Raw genomic sequence first — 18,043 nt, 5'->3', positions numbered from 1 at the left:
TCAGATTTGAGTTAGGTCTTATCAAACCCAATTTCAAATCTGATCTAAAAATTAGAATCCAAGCTGACTCAATTTAATTCAAGTTTGGGTCCGGGCAAGGTACAACTGGAAATTATGGACTTACATAGGTTATTAACAGGTCCGGGTATGAAACAGTTGGGTCTTCAATGTACATGATTTTTAATGGAGTGTAATATTTAACCTAAAACCCAACCCATCTCGATTATGGTCTGGATTCAATAGGTTTATGATTCCAATAATTTTCTTATTTTCAATCTTGATAAATGTATTTTTTTTGAAAGGCAAGCTGGCGTTAGGCATACCTCTATCAGATATTTTTAAGCCCCATGTGGCAGAGGGATTCGAACTTGGGCCTTCAGTTCGGCACAGAACCCCGCTTACCACATGAGATACCACCTCGGTGGTTGATAAATGTATTTGATTCAGACCTTTTTTACCATTTGATTTTATAATTCCTGGCCATATGGGTAGGCCCGATTATCTAGTCTTAGTAAAGGGCAGACATGGTTACCTAGCGTATGGGGTTGATAGGAAGGGTTATGTTTTTTTTTAAGGCAAGATGGGGTTAGGCAGACCCCCACCAGTTATTATTCAATGTACAATTGGGCTTTGAACCTGCAACGTCCCACCACAAAGAGACGTGCATTAACAACTCCTACCAACCACGCAAAGCCCCCTCTTGGTGAATAGGAAGGGTTATGTGGTGAAAATCAAACCACTAGAATTGAAAGGGATACATAGTTCTGATCAATGTTGTCAGTATCGGTGCGTAAAGTATCAATAGGAAATAGATATGCATCACCCCTGAATCAGCTATTTTTTAATAAATGTAAAAACTTAAAAAAATAAAAATTTTAATAGTTTTAAATATTATTTTAATGGTTTTAACACGTGTCACGTTTTGATTGACTCATAATGTTTTTCTATTTTTTTGTGGCCAATACAGAACGATTCAATTGAGTATCAGTATCCGCCGATAAAGCTGAATCATTGGCCAAACGATTCAGGGCCGATACCGATACTGACAACATTGGTTCTGATGCCAGGGCAAGTTTCCACAATGTGAAAGGCTGACTGGATGAAATTACAGTGAAATCAGTTTTAACGTATGTTATACCTCTTAGAAATTGCGTGTTGTTTTTGTAAGATATTTATTTTTTTCAAAAGATACGTCTAACATGAAAATAAGTGTTCATTGACACATAACCATTTGTTGTCTATTTAGGGTTTGTTTGATTGCTTGTCCAAGATTGGATGGAACAAAAGAAAAAAACAGATATAACATATGTCTTGTTTCTTCAGTAACAATTGTACTCAGTCCAACGTTTGGTGGCTTGTTCACGAAAGTTGTGTCTCTTATATCCGATGTTTATTAGAACCGTTGAACGAATACCATGGGCACACATGGATAATGAGTCAGGTAACTTTGTTTTGGATCATACGACTCAATCCACCTAACCATATGAGTGTTTTAACATGATTATTATGGATTTTAGCATAGAATTGTATCTAAAAACTAAAAAATGTTTAAAATTTGAGTAATTTGAGAAAATATAAGAATTGATATATAAATACTTTAATCAATGCCATAGTATATTTAATTATAAAAGTTTATCATAAAAATATCAAACCCCAAAATCAAATTAACTACAAAAATCAAATTATCAAACCCTATTAAAACATAAAACCTTAAAATGCAAGAAAACAATTCATAAATAAACCAAAAAACCCTAAACTATAAGAAAAATAAATCATAAAATTAAATAAAAAAACCCTAATTCAAATCCTATTAAATCATAAAACTATAAAATTAAATTAACTATAAAAATCAAATTATCAAACCCTAAAGGTTGTGTGAGCTTCTTCTTCCTTCTCTTTTTTCTATTTCCCATATGTTTTTTCTTTATCCCTTATTGTGAAGTCGTCCAGTATCGTGGTGATTAGCCTACCCAGTGCCAGAGGTTGTTAGTATAGCACGAGAGATGAGACTCAGTTGTATCTCAAAAGCAATGTTTTGAACAACCCTACTGTACCTAGGCTCAAACATGGTAGAAAAAGTGTCACTTTTTAAGAAAGTGCCTTATTGTGCATCTCCAAGCATCATTCCCACCCAGGGGCGTAGCTAGGATTCATGTGAGGGGGGGGGGGGGCAAACAGGGGTGTAGAAAAAAAATGTATTTGTGCGATAGTTGGGGGTTCGGGGGCAGCGCCCCTGGAAAATTTTTTTTTAGATAAAATAAAAAATGGCTACAATTATTAATAAAAATCTATTTCATATGGACAAATCAAACTATTTGCTGTAGTCAGGGCTGGGCTAGGACTGGGATGGGCTACAAAAATGGATAAAAATCTATTTCATATGGAATCAGGGCTGGGCTAGGACTGGGCTTTAAATTTTTTTTTTTTTAAACTGTTTCCGAAGGTAGGACTGGGCTACAGCCCAGTCCTGCCCCCCCTAGCTACGCCCCTGTTCCCACCGACTAGAACATAAATCCTTCAGATCTCCTACAATGGTTGTCATTTGAATCATGCATAAGAATACCAAATCTTCAATAATTTAAAAGAGACACCGCGCTGCATGATGACCGTGTATAGAGATGTTTGATCGATCATAGGAAATCGAATGGAGTAAGGTATATTGTTAATCTTATATTTAGTTTCGTCCTCTTGGCAAAAAGTTATAGTCTTTGCCTTTTTGGACCAAGGGGTTACATGATCATGCATATTTAAGCATATCTATGAAAGATATATGAGGTATTTACTGGGATTTTCCTAATCTCTTGAAACCATCATTGTATAGATGGAATAAAATGGTGTTTTCTATCATTAGAAGGTAGAAAATTGGTGCATGCATGATTCTATTTTAGATCTAGCTTCTTATCCTAATACACATGTATTGGGTCGTTTCTACATGAAGCATGTTTCTCGTGTTCTTGCATCTATATCCACTTTTATGTTTCAGATCCATTTGACATTAATTTTGATTACTTGTATTGTTAACCTTGAAAGTTGAATATTATATAATATGCTGATTTAAAGATCATTATTAATTTTTGATTGATTCTATTAGTAGTATATTTCATATTTTCTTGGTTTTGTATTCATACTTGTATCCGCTATCATGCTTTGTATCCTTATGAGATAAATGGCTTACATCCACGTGAATTGATTTTATGTAATTATATACTATTATAGTTGAAAGTGAATCATGCATTGGGTGCATCTTATAATTGTCAAGATATGTGTTTGGATCCAGACCTATATTTATTTGATTAATTTTTAAAGATTCTATTGTTGATGGTGTTCTTAAAAGGGTCATATTCATATGCTAATAAATTTTACTTTTCTGGAGGTGGTTCAAACTCTTACTAAATTATTTTTTGGTTTATACATCTTTTTTGTTGTTGTTTGGATCTTGACCCATATTCAAATTTTTGGATCCAAACATGGTTTCATATCTATGTTTGTGAATTAGATTAACATGCTTATTCATTATGATAATTATGTTTAGCATGTATCTTGTTTGATAAATGCATGTCATGTGAGGATTATTTTGGGTATGGATATATGGATGCTCTCATCTTATTGTGTATAGATAGTACCCTTATTATTAGGAGAGAACCTTATTTCATATCTCGGGAGTCCTTTGATATGTATATCTAAGGCTTTTCTTAAAGGATATGATGATGATTTCAAGAGTTCATTGATGTAAATATCCAAAGTTTCTCTTGAATGACATGGTGGAGCTACAGTCTCTTCACCTTAAATTATGAAAACCTGAACACCTAACTCCATACAGAGGTGGTGAGATAGAGGGAGCAATGCCCTCATCCCTACATGGACTCAGATGGTGTTAGAGTTATTGATTGAGTTGTTGTTCCTTAACTTAAAGGTTAATGAGCTACTATTGTTGTTGGTAGGGAGAAATAAAAGACCAATCTATTAAGATATATCTTTTATTTCTCCCTTAGGTTAACAAAGAGTGCTTTCTTGTTGCGCTCACCTTTTTTAAAAGGGTAAGTAATAGTTAGCTACTTCTTTTGAAAATGGTATTGATTTGCTAGTTTACCATTTTCAAAAGGTATTGTATTGGTGAAAGAGTATGGGTGAAGTCTCATACTGTCTCACTTAGGCATTGGAATGACAGCTTCTTATTGAATTTAATCTTTACCGTTCGCTTGCTTTGCTTGCTCACTCTATTAGTCGCTTTGCTCTATTTTTAGGCAAGGAAAGAATTAGAAGAGAAAAGAATGAAAGAAGAAAACAACAATTACCTCGCTTACTTTCTTTTGTTGTTCTATCACTTTGCTCCCTAATTCTTTTGCTTGCTTTCTTTGTTGTCTATACCTAAAAAAGGGAATCAAGCCACTTATATAAATGAGACTCTCATATGCTTACATGCAAATTTTAAAAAAATGAGATATTTATATGTTTCTTAAGAAGTGGTTTATGATTTGAGTGTTATGTTTTTAACCTTGTCACTTTTTTTTATTCTTGAGAATATGAATCTTGATGTTGTGTGTGTTGCAACATGAAAAGATTCTAATTTGTCTAAGAAAACTTTTATGGCTAATTATGAATTAAATAAGATTGTTTGATAAACACATATATCACATGCATGTATTGGAACCTAAGATGGCTTAATTATGGAGATGCACGTATTGTAACATAAGAGGGTTTATTATGTTTGATCCCGATTCATTTTATATCAAGGATCAAGAATGAAATATCTTATCACGTTTCATGTATTGCTCTATTTTTTGGTTAGCTAGGTAGTATTGTTTGGGTGTGCCAATTTAGATTATATTTCTATGACACTTATGAAATTCTAATAATAGAAACATGTGAAGATAGTTTTCTTGATTCAGATAAAGGGTAGAACATGCGTTTTGAATCTTTAATCCATTCATACATGTGTAAATTTATACTTAATCATGGGGATAGACAATATAGTCATTTGTGAAGACTATTATGGAGCAAAAAGATGGCAATATGTGTGTGAAGTTTTACTTCATTCAAGTTAATGTCTTACCCTTTGAGATTTATATCATGTATTTTAAAAACAATACAAGCATCTGGCCTCCAAAGGCTCACTAGTGGTTCATTCATAACCACTATAAAGTTTAATATAATTAATTGATATTGCAGAATTTATGTGAACATTAATCACAAATATTTAGAGGAATACCAATTCGTATTCATGGCATTTACCCTTGAGATATAACATTGATGCATATTCATGGCTAAAATTGCATGCACATTGTAAACAAAATCAGATTTATAATGCCAATCAAAAATCCAATTGATAACATGACCAAAACCAAACTTTTATAACTGACCAAATTCAACTTTTACTTTAATTAAATTCATATTTAACTAAATAATCAAAACAAATCAATTTTAACATTTTGAAATAAAACTCAGACTTAATCGAATTAAATAAATTCAGTTTTTTAATCAATTTCCAAAACCAGATTTTGAACACATAATTTGCAGCTTAAACAGTAAAAAATAAGGGTTTTAGTTCTTCACGAATTATAGAATTCAATGCCGGCTAATCAGTTCAGATTCACATGTTAAATTTCAACTCAAATCACCTATTAGGGAAACTCAAGTTCCTTTTTCTTCAAAACTCCAGATTTAACTGGATTAGACAAACTTAGGTTTAGTAAAAATACACAATCAGATTTTTCATAGCTTAAGTTTTCACTTAGATTTAAATAAATATTTAGGTTAGTTTTCAATTCTAATAAAAAATCCAGATTTATTAAATCCTCACTAAGCTTCATCAATTCAATCTTAAAATCGACCACACAATGAAAATTTTAGGACACGCGTGAAGAACAAAAATAAGTTTGTCATGATATACAAATCAGATTATATGCTTATTCTAGCCTCAATATATCTTGATTAGCATACGTAGAAATCAGCATATATTCAACGTCAGCACACACACACACACACATGATTTCTAAAAACTAATCATGCTTAGTTCCGAAAATAACCCAAACAATATTTATGTCACTAAGTTTCATAGTCACAATCTTATCTTCAGAATTATGAAACCGATTAGATTTTCTTTTCTAATATTGTTAACACGCATAATGAACACAGAGGAAAAACAACCCTCTATCAAGCCTTAAAAATTCAACTAAGAAGAATACTGCTTAATTAAACTAAATCTCAAACAAACAGGGCAGTTGAAACATAACATATTTAATTTAAATCACAAAATCGCAAAATAGGTAGAAGCCCGATAAATCCATTCTAAAAAGAATTGCAGGCTATAGTTCTATTTATTTCTAACAAAAATTTTGGTTTAACACCCATAAACTCTAATCCTTGAATGGGTACATATATCAACTAAGGAAATGATACTTGAATAAAAAAATTGGATATAAAATCCTAAAGGAGTTTTTATATATATGATTCTCAAAAACATGTTCAAGTACATCGATTTTGAGTGTGTAATAAAGATCAGTCTTATGAACACAAGCATCGATCAACAGATCGAACTACAATCAGCGTGAACCCATTTTAAAAAGAAAATGCTGATAAAATCTATAAGCCCAATCCAAGAAACACGCAGGTCAACATTTAAATCAATAAATCTAATTAAAACAGAATTAAATCACAGCAAAAGCCCTTAAAAAAAATTAGATCTTTTTTTTTTAGGTTAATCAAAACCTAGTAAAGATAGATATTCAAAATGACTGAAAGAATCAAGGTCTGACAAAATAGCCAATCTGTGTATAAACACAGACTTGATTTTTTCTCAACCCATATTGATTCGTTTTAGGCTGAATCCCTCACCTATCAAGTCTCAAGAGGAAAGACTTGTACCTTGTTATTGCTGTGTATTGAACCACTAAGAAGAAGAAGAAAAATAAATCATTGATAGAGAAGAGGAGGCGAGCACGCAGCCTTTTCTCCCTCTCTATTGTAGCCCTTCTTCTTCTTCTTCTTCTTCTTCTTCTTCTTCTTCTCTCTCTCTCTCTCTCTCTCTCTCTCTCGATTTCTGAGATAAAGAGGACCTCATGCCTTCTTAAATAAAGAATCCTCCTCCTCTAAGGAGGGGACGTTCTCTAATTTATGAACAGGTTGCCTTTGCCCTAATCTCGTATCTAAAAATGAGATGGATCATCATCGGATTGAGTTTGTTAAAGATCATGATAGGCCTGTCTAGGGATGGTAGTGGACCGGGGGAAAGCGGGGCCCCGCCTCGCCCCGTTTGGACCGGGGATGAAGGGTATGAAACGGGGATGGAGGCGGGGGTGGAGGATAAAATCCATCCCCGCCGCGGAGGCGGGGCGGGGGTGGAGGATAAAATTTTGAGGCGGGGCGGGGGTGGAAACCTTGTCCCCCGCCCCGTCCCACTGCCATCCCTAGGCCTGTCTCATTAGTCACTTGGGTGTAGCATAGATCTGGCAGTGGCGTTCATTTTTGCAAGGTCAAAGTTGGGCCAAACCTTGGTAGGTAAAGATATGGTATGTGAGCACAGCCATCATCTATGTCCATTTCAGCTAATATCTACCATCGTATATGAGAGAGAGAGTCATTTAAGCCATTTGCATAGTAAAGGATGAGAAAAATGAGTGCCTTTAGGGCACTTTTGGAAGAGAGAAAAACTTTCATAGGAGAAAAAAGTTTTTCCTATGAGAGTTTTTGATACAAGAAGTTTTCAAAAAAGAAAGTTTTTCGTTTGTTTAGCATGAGAAAAACATAGTGGAAAATGTGAAAAAAGGAGAGAGAGGATGAGGAGGGATTGGTGGGTGGTAGTGGTGGTGGTGAGATAGGTGGTAGGGAGGGTAAAAATAAATTTTCTCTTGGTAGGAAATATCTTTCACGGGCAAAATTCTCTCAATAAAAAAAGTTCTCATTTCCGAAAATCCGTACAAAATTTCAGTTTTGCATCAGGTTTCCTACATCTTTCTCTCTTCCAAACGTACCCTTGAGGTAATTGCATGAAAAAGGATGAAAGAATGACATTTAAGGCATCCATGCATATTTAAAGTGGGAGATCAGCATTCTTATTAGTCATTACATCTCAAAAAATCCAACGGCTAATAAGAGGGAGTAGCCGTATCATTACTATATATATATATATATATATATATATATATATATATATATATATATATATATATATATATATATATATATATATATATATATATATATATATATATATATGAAAGGGAGCAAAAACTTAACTGTTAAAGTAAAAATTGCAAAACTAGAATGTAAACTACCATCACAAACCTTATTAAAATTTTCATTTGGATCGTGTCAGAGATAAAAACATGACCAAAATTCCAGGCACCCATAACTAGGGGTGGCAATTTCTGACACGACCCGCCAACCCGCCTCTTAGGCGGGTTCGGGTTGGGCTTAAGCCAACCCGTTTAATAAACGGGTCGACCCGCGTAACCCGTTTATTAAACAGGTCGGGTTCGGGTTGGGGGTATGCCAACCCGCCAACCCGGCTGACCCGTTTAATAAACGGGTTAGGCGGGTGGGTCAACCCGCCAACCCGACCCGCCAACCCGTCTGCCAACCCGCCAACCCGACCCGTCAACCCGACCCGCCAACCTGACTACCTGCCAACCCGATCCGTCAACCTGCCAACCCGACCCGCCAACCTGACCCGCCAACCTGAAAACCCGTTTACCCGACCCAACCCATTTATTAAATGGGTTGGCGGGTCGTGTCGGGTTACCCGTTTATTAAACGGGTCGGGTTCGTGTTTGCCACAGCCGACCCGTTTAATAAACGGTTCGGGTTCGGGTTGAGGTATGCTGACACGCCAACCCGACCCGATTGCCACCCCTACCCATAACAAGCCACTTGAAAAGAAGCATGGTTAAAGACGTCTATGACATAGGAGCGCGGGGAAACGTGTGTTTAGCGGGAGGGGAAAGTACACGTATCACACTTTGCAGGAGTACAATTCAGGCAACATCCAAGTACATCTTAATCAACTTTTAAAGGACAAAGGTCGAGATTTAAGTGCATGTCTCAGTCATATCATATGTGTTCCGTTTTTAAAGGCAAAAGTTGCATCGTGCAGATCATGGGTAAGGCTACCTTTCCAGGTTCATTCCCTTCAAGGCGCTAACACCATCTGCAATGAATGCCTCTTGATGAGGTTGTTTCGGTGCACCTACTTAATTAGAAAATTGTGATAAGTTGGGACATTGTACTTTACTTCATTGAGTGGAATATCTCGCATCTCAGTTTTGTGAATGAGTATGTATTGCCGTAAAGTGCCACATTTAAACAGATAATAATAATTAACCATACTGTTATATAGGGCTGGAAAATGAAGTGTACCAATTGTTGCTTGGCTTGGCTTAGCTCGGCTCGGCTCGGCTCCTAAAGTTCTTATGATCAGCTCTGCTTGTGAAACCAGTAAATCTGTAAAGTATTGTTTTTTTCGATTTCCAAACTTTAAATTATGATTTATTTATACAACTTGTCCCAAATTATCTCAAACCTAGCCCCTAGTGTGAAACTTGCACAAGTTAAAACTTATTAAAGCTTGGAAAGTATTAAAGCTTTGCATCGAGTTAAGCTTAAATTGAGTTTGGTGAGCTCATACGAGCTCACAAGCCTGATAAGTTTAAAAGAGCTCGTAAGCTATGTCACAAAGATACGTGACACGAAGGCATGATTCAGGTTCAAAGTTTTTTTAGGGAAATAAGATGCGAGGACATGGAATATTTTAATTTTTTAATCAATAAAAAACATTGTTTTTGATATTTTAATAGTAAACATATAATTTTATTTGAAAAATATTAAAGTTTTATTAAATTATGAAGAACAACATCCATATGTGTCAGTGTCCGTGCCAGCATGTCAGGGCATGTATGCTCGTGTCACCAGGGGCACGCATCCAAAATGGTGTGTCCTTGTGACATAGCTCACAAGCTTGCCAAGCTCAAACGAGCTTAGAAGCCTGGCTAGTTCGAGCTGAGCTTCAGCTCGGCTTGGCTCGTTGCATATAACAAGCTTTCAGCTTGTACATTTACAAGCCAAGCCAAACCTGAAAGAGAGAGGCGCTTCCTCCACTTTTTAATAGAAAACATCCAACCTTTCATAAAGTTGAAAAGGTGAAAAGTTGAAACCCAAGTTCATGTAACCAAATAAAGGGAGACAACAAAAGCAGAAGCTCATTTAAAGGTGTCACATGAAAGCCGCCTACATAGAACTCCTGGATGAAACCTTTCTACGTTGTTCATATAAACCAATCTGCATGACCCTCATGATTTTATACTCAAACCTGTTGCAGGGCTGTTACCAAATAGAGAAAACAACCCTACCTCCTTCTACAGCCTAACTAACCATCCTATCTTTTGGCCTAACTTCTGTCATTGCCACGCACCAACTAATGGGCAACCCCAAGAAGTTGATTGAGATGGCTAGAAGATGGCAAGGTCTTGCTACAAGGAGGGATAAGAGAAGGGTGGAGATGGCAAATGACAGCTTTAGCAGTTTGATCAATAAGGGTCACTTTGTGGTTTATGCACTTGATGGGAAACGGTATGTGGTTCCTTTGGCATACTTGAATCAGCCAATGTTTAGGGAGCTTTTGGAGATGGCAGAGGAGGAATTTGGGCTGATGGGACAAAGGCCCCTCACACTGCCTTGTGAGGGGCTTCTTGTGGACTACATCTTATCTTTGCTTGGCAAAAATGAGTCGGAGCAAATGGATCAAGCACTCTCTTCCATTACATGCTCTTGCCCAGCACTTTCTTCCATAACCAGAAGAGAACACAGGCACAATCAAATGCTAGTGCTGAATGACTACTCAAACAGATCCTCTTACTTTCTGCTTTCTTCTTCCATCAGAACGCTTGTAATTTAGAGGAAAACAAGAACAGATAACTACTGCAGAAAAATCTTTTCTTTTATAACATGATGTGGCTAAGCAAATGAGCTCCAATACTCCCTAGTAAAGTTTAATGGCATACATATCATTTGTTTTTCACCCTTAACTTTCTTCTTTTGAGGTGTTCACTTGGCGGAATTTGCTTTCATCATGATTGGCCTTCGAATTGGTCGTTGTAGCTTTCTACCATGAAAGACAAGAAGTCCTCCCCTTTTCTTTCATTGCTTTTAGAATTTCAAAATGCTCGATTTTTACTCTACATTTCTTTTCATTGTGGGCTGGTTTCGTATAATATTTTGTGCGTATAGTTCATAAAAATTTTCTATTTACATTATACCTTGATGGTTTGCATATAAGGCTATGTTTGGGAGCCTTGCAATGGGACGGAAACAAGGTTTGAGTGTGTTGCCAAAATTTGGTTTTGCCAATGTGTAATGTTGAGAGATGGAGTTGCCAGAAGCATCCTCTCGTTGAAAGGTGTTAGAAATGTGGTGTTGGGTCTGCCAACCCCAGTCCCAACGCATTGCTTCAACAAAGCCACTGCTCCCAAACAGCAAGAGAGTATGGGAGCAAGGTGGAAACTACAACCCAACCTCCGATTCAAGGCTCTCAAAAATAGCCTAAATTTAATAGCAAGTCTATTTTGTCAGCTAGTCTATGTTTTACTCCACAAACATAAATTTACAGTTAAAATAAACTAGAATACTTGAATGAATTCCCGTAGTTAATTGCCTACACATGCACAACCTGTACACAAGCAAGATGCACCAAAATATTATTTAGCACAAGGGTGTTCTTGGTTGACACTTCTAGGTTAAACTCTAGAAGATCCATAGTAGGTTGGTGTACGAATTTTGGTAGTTAACAAGTGAATGTTGTTTATTGTAAAGCCTGTTTTAGCCTATCAAAAAAGAAATAATGATAAAGCCTATCGAAAAAATACCTGTTGTAAAGAAAGCAACCTTCACTGGACATCAATGTAAGCCCAGGACTCCCAAAGAGAAAAAGGAAAAAATGAACATATTATGTTACGTCAAGCCAGGAAACATATATTTTTCTTTAAAAGCAAAATAACTTTTGGAGACGTATCTTCTCCAAATTTGGAATTTTACATTGTTTTACATTACATTTTGCTAATCCGAGTAAGTCAAATCTTTCCCAACTTTAAAAATTTTATCAATAGTTATTTATTAAGTTTTTTATTTTTAGAGAGATTCTTTAACCTTGAGATATCCGCTATATTTATATAATGATGAATTTAAGAATGATTCTTATCAGGCAATTATAAATCGTTTTGAAAAAATGACTTTTGTTAATTAGATAAACTTAATGGATAATGAATTTCTTAATCCTAACATGATATGCTTGAATTTTAATACATTTTATATTGGTGATATGTTGTTTATGAGCAATAGAATAGATTGCAATGTTTCTTCCCACTAAATTATCACATCATGAGATTAATTGTTATAATATATGATGTTATAATTGTTTATCATGCAAGTGGATCACAATCCATCCATATTCAAAAGCATTAGAGAATGCTTAATCCTTGATATATAACATGATCCTAGTGTGATTTTACACTAAAAGATATTGATTCCAATTAAGTGTGTGGATATCCTTGGCAATTTTTATCTATGCTATGAGTTGAAAATATACCAATCATGTCATTAGTGAGACGAGCCAAGGTTTGATAATCTAGTGAGATGAGTAATATAAACACTGTTCATTTCATGCCTTAAAGAATCTTGAGAATTTGAGATTATGGGATAAGTTGTATTTAAAAGTATAATGATGGGAATAACAAGTCTAATTTCAATTGGTTGAATAGATGAGTGAATGAATTTTGTTGTAATATATATAGATGTTCAAGTATCTTGGACACCTAAAGACATGATGACAACCTACTCGATTCTATGATATAATTGATGATACATGTTTTTGTTAGTATGATAATCACCTTTTATATGGTTCTATATAAAGATGAAGAATATGAACTTGGAGAAAATCTAAACTTTTAAAATCTAACACATTTATGTGAATCATTACTCATGCAAAGAGTAATTTTGTTGATTATGGAAAGATCATGCCAATCTAGACATTTTTTTTTACTATATCGATGTAAAAATTTTTTTTTTAAAAAAAAGGTGAAAAACTGAGTTGCCTTAACTACCAAAATTATATGTTACAATTTCAGTTTTTCAAATTGATATGATCATTTTCTTGTTTTGATGTTTAAGTTGGGACAATCAATGATTTGAATTTGGCATATCATTTTCGGATTCAAATCCTTAAAACAAGATCCATTGTATTCACATCAGATTTGGATGTGCTTACTAATATTATTTAAGATTCAGATTGGATTCAGATCAATCTTGTACTAGGTCTAATTTGGATGTGGATCTTTTTTACATGAAATTGCATATTTTTAATCTTTGTTTACTGGATCCAATTTTATCACATGTTTTTAGAATAGATTCCAACCTATCTGATCGAATATATTTCAGATCTTTAATGGTCTGCCCTGTATCAGTTCCGTTGAGCCCCTACTTGGGAAATATCTTTTCTGCATTTATTACCTATATATAGTGATGCGTATCTAGGCCATTTATGTCTCAGGTCATACACTTGCATGTGTTTTTTGTTTAATCTAAACCCAGACATCTGATCTCTATGCTTTATTTAGTAAAAAACATGTATTAGTTTAAGCATTTTTTATGTTTAGATGCATTTTTGCTTAATAAAATGCATTGCAATATTGTTTCATTATCCCTTTGAGTTAATTGTAGCATACATATTACGTTATGACCTTATTTAATAATGCATGTTGATTTGCATATCTGTTCTTGTGAAAAACCTTTAATGAATTAAGAATGACAAAATAGAGCAAACAATGTAATACTTGTTCTTCCTTGGTGGCCCACTAAAATGGTGGGATCCTTGAATTACGGTCACCAGGGACCATGAGGATACTGACGTCGTGTGTATTATTTTTCCCAAGAACCCGATGACTGGTTCATGTTCTCAACCATGATTCTAGAAAACTTTCACCACTTTGTCTAGGAGTGGTATTGTTGACTCAGCTGCAGTTATTGGTATACCAAGAAAAGTATCATCGAATGGTGATGATGCCCTTATTGTCCTGACATTAGGTTATGATTCCTAATGTTTTGATTTAGGATGATAACTTTTTATGTTAGTGAAGAGACATGTGTGGGACCCAGTTAATAAAATACAATTAGGTGATAAGATACCACTCGGGATGGCCTTGGATCTCAAGATTTTGACATGTTTCTAGTATTTATGGGTTTTATATATGATAAAACTTAATGTGTTGCATTAAGTAGGGACATGCATTTAAAAGTAACACTTGATAATTAAATAAAAAAATCATTCATGCAAGTTGTATTGGTTCATACAACTCTAGACGTTTATGTGGCATGTAATTTTTGGTTGCCTATAATTGAGTTGTTGAAATCTCAAGCTTGTTTCGTGTATAAATTTTTTGTTAGAGCCCTCTTAAACTTATGCCTAATTTGAGTTATAATATCTTTCTTATTGTTGGATTTCGAAAGAGTCTCATACGAGAACTTCAGATCTTACCCATTTTTAAAAACATTTTTCAAGCAAGGAGTTATGATTTGGTGGACTGGATTTTAACTGTTTAAGCAGTTTATTGTTTTTGGAGAACTTGTTGAACCTAAAATAAAGATTATTAAATTAAATTTAATTAAATTAAAATTTATGGTTTGAATAAATTTATGTTTGAAATATATGTTGGGTTATGCATATAAAATCTGCAATGTGCCATGGATCCCTAAGATATCTTTCAGTAATATTTTGAAATCATTTTTTGTGGGTAAATTTGGAGTCATTACACACCAAGTCTGCTCATTTTCTGCTAATCAATACCAAGCACTCAATGAAAAAACTGGCAGAGCTCTGCGTTAAAGAGATAGTTAGATTGCTTGGAGTGTCAGTCTCGATTATCTCCAACCGTGACCCAAAATTTGCTTCTCACTTCTGAGAGCAGTTGTAAAGAGCCTTGAGGATGAAATTGAAGTTTAGCAAGACATTTTATTGACAAACCAACAAACAATCTGATCGCACCATACAGACTCTAGAAGATATGCTACGAGCTTGTATATTAAAATGGAAAGGAGATTGAGATTCACACCTAACATTGGCATAGTTTGCCTATAATAATAGATATCATGCTAGCATTGAGATAGCACCGTACAAAGCCCAGTATGGAAGACCTTGTCAATCACCAATCCACTAGGGTAAAGTTGGTGGGTGAACTTTTGGCTCACCCATCGTGCTTCAGCACTATACTCACCAAGTGTGCATTATTCGAGAAAAACTGCTCACTTCTTAGAGCTGATAAAAAAGTTATGCATATTAGTGTGTGGGAAACTCACTTTTTCAATTTGAGACAAGGTTTTTGTTAAAGTCACTCCAATCAAAAGTGTTTTCCGCTTTGGAAAGAAGGAGAAACTAAATCTCAAATTCATTGGTCCCTACGAGATCTTGATAAGAATTAGAGAGACAACATACAAGATAGCATTGCCACCCTAATATGCTCAAATACACAACATATTTTATATGGCAATGTTTAGAAAATGTGTTCATGACCATTCTCGTGTCATTCAACATGAGAAAGATATGACTGTGGAAAAAAGTTTTAGAGATCATAGACTATCGGGAACAGGTGCTTAGATTGAAAGTCATCCCACTTGTTAAAGCGAGATGACAACATCATGGAATAAACGATTACACCTGGGAGACTGAATCTAATATATAGGAGAAATATCCTAAGCTATTCACATAATACCCACAATAGAATTTCGAGAACAAAATTCTTTTAAGCGGATAATGATGTAAGATCCATATTTTTTTAATAAACTTTTGAATAAAAATATATGGTATTTTTACATAATTTCATCATATTGACTTGAAATATGAAACAAATGGATTTCGCATAGCCAATTATACTTAAGACTCAAAATGTTTAGGGAGCTATATCGTGCTCATTTAGCAAAATGAGAGAATTTCATAGAGAAAATCTGCTTCATCTCATCGAAATGAAGAGAATGGCGTACTCACTTTTTTTTTGCAAAAAATATTGGTGAATCTTAAAAATATGTGGGTCCCACAAAATAATCATGGGCTCTACAAAATTATCTCGTAGGTCATATATAAATATCTCATAAATATTTAGGTGGGCCTCACAAGGAACATGTTTGTTCTTATCTAAAAAGGGTAGGGGAAAATTGGAGAAAGTAAGACATATTTATCTCTTGGGATGGGGCCCATATCCAAATCCTCTATAAATAGGACCCCCTCTCTCCTTTTAGAAAAATTGTCACCCTCTCTCTAGCTTTCTCTCTCCTTTCTCCTCTCTTCTCTTTAGTTTTGCTCTCTCTCTAGAAAAGAGTCCTCTTTCTAGATTTTTACTCTCTCTAGAAAAAGTCATCCCTCTAGAAAGGCGCATTCTCTCTAGAAGAGCTCTCTTTAAAAAAGATCTCTCTCTAGATTTTTTTTGTGTTTATTCATGCCGACGGGTTCTACACGAGACACTCTTAGTTATGACAGCAACAAATATAAGGATGTGTCGGCTACAACCTAGGAGTGTCTCTACGCTTGTGCCAAGCCACCTGATCTACTGGATTTTTGGTAGGTTTGCATATTGTTCTCTATTTCAAGTTATATTTGTTAAAATAATTATCGTGTACAGTGTTATTTTCCTTACCGTATAGCTTTCTAAATGATATCAGGTCCTAGTCCTTGGTTCACGCCCTCTAGGCTACTACAAGCTTGCTTCAGTGTTCACATGTATATCCTTGCGATTGCTTGATGAATTACATGTCATAGAGTCCTAGTCCTTGGTTTATGCCCTCTAGGCCACTGCAAACTTACTTCGGTGTTCACGTACGTATCATTAAGATTATTTTCCTATTTACTATATATATATATATATATTATATAATTTACTTAGTCTGATGTGTGGCTTCATGCACCAGACCCTGCTTTATAAACTTTACCTTGTCATCACGCTATTATGTGCACAGACTCTTGCTTTATGCTATTTACTTTGTCATCACGTTGTTATGTGCATAAGCTCCTCCTTTATGCTATTTACTTTACCATCGTAATGTTATGTGCACAGGCTCCTGCTTTTAATAAACATAATCGTGTTGTAATAAGTGTATAAATGGTGACTGATTTATATCAATCAAAGCGATTCAAAAGCCTTGTCACGTTCAACACTTTGTTTGGCAAAGAAACCCTATTAGAAAGGTTTCAGATTTGCATAAAACTGTATTTACATAAACATTTAAGTCACCAACATATGGCCTAACTAAGAACTAGGTTTCTGATAAATTGATAATGCATTCATTATTATTATTAAATTTATGCATTTAGGTGTCTATTATTGTTTTGATGCCTATGTTTATGATGTTTTAGGTGTCAAGGAGCCATGGTTAGAATTTTGTCCAATTTGGAGCTAAAACGATAAAGTTATATTGGTTTTATGGTTTTGGAGCGAACATCAAGGAGAACCAGTTTCAGATCCAATCCAAATAATGTTTGATGGATCTTGGATCCAATCCACACGTGATCAACAGCCCACTTGATCCAAATCCACTGCGGTTAACTCATAAAATTTCAAAAATACCCCTCCTACTTGGCACCACTTTGTTTTTTGTAAATTATGATAGATAAAGGTAGTATTTCGAAATAATTTTAACTTAGGTTTGGTTTTAGTAATTTTATAGTTTTTAACCTAGCCAACTATTATAAATAGTATAAGAGAGGGACGTGTGATTAATTTTTGGCCCTTCTCTTCAGCAACCCCCTCTTCTTTGTTGCCCTCTTCCCCTCCTCACGTGAAAATTGAAACTTCCTTCACCTCTTCTTCTTTAATCTTCTTCTTCTTTTCTATTTTCTTTTTATCTAGGTTCAACATGAGAACATCTTCGGGTGGTTGCTTCATGCTCCATGAGACCAGAACTCGCTCTCTTCTTAACCCAGTCTGTCGGGAGATGCCGTATCAGCCGGTTTGGTACCTCCTTTCCTGTTCCTTTCTATCGTTGGATATAGTTTTTTTTTTTGTATTTTTCTGTG

General features: G+C 34.9%; 1 pseudogene; it reads left to right on the top strand.

Moving 5' to 3' along the window:
- Nucleotides 1-10,411: 10,411 nt before the first annotated feature.
- Nucleotides 10,412-10,888, top strand: LOC149840824 (auxin-responsive protein SAUR68 pseudogene; annotated as a pseudogene).
- The last annotated feature ends 7,155 nt before the right edge of the window (nucleotides 10,889-18,043 follow it).

Source organism: Nuphar pumila, chromosome 4 (genome assembly GCF_984573655.1).
Source record: "Nuphar pumila chromosome 4, dmNupPumi1.hap1.1, whole genome shotgun sequence".
NCBI classification, from domain to species: Eukaryota; Viridiplantae; Streptophyta; class Magnoliopsida; order Nymphaeales; family Nymphaeaceae; genus Nuphar; species Nuphar pumila.
Note: the sequence above shows the minus strand (reverse complement) of the source record. Positions and strands in the feature narration are given on the sequence as shown.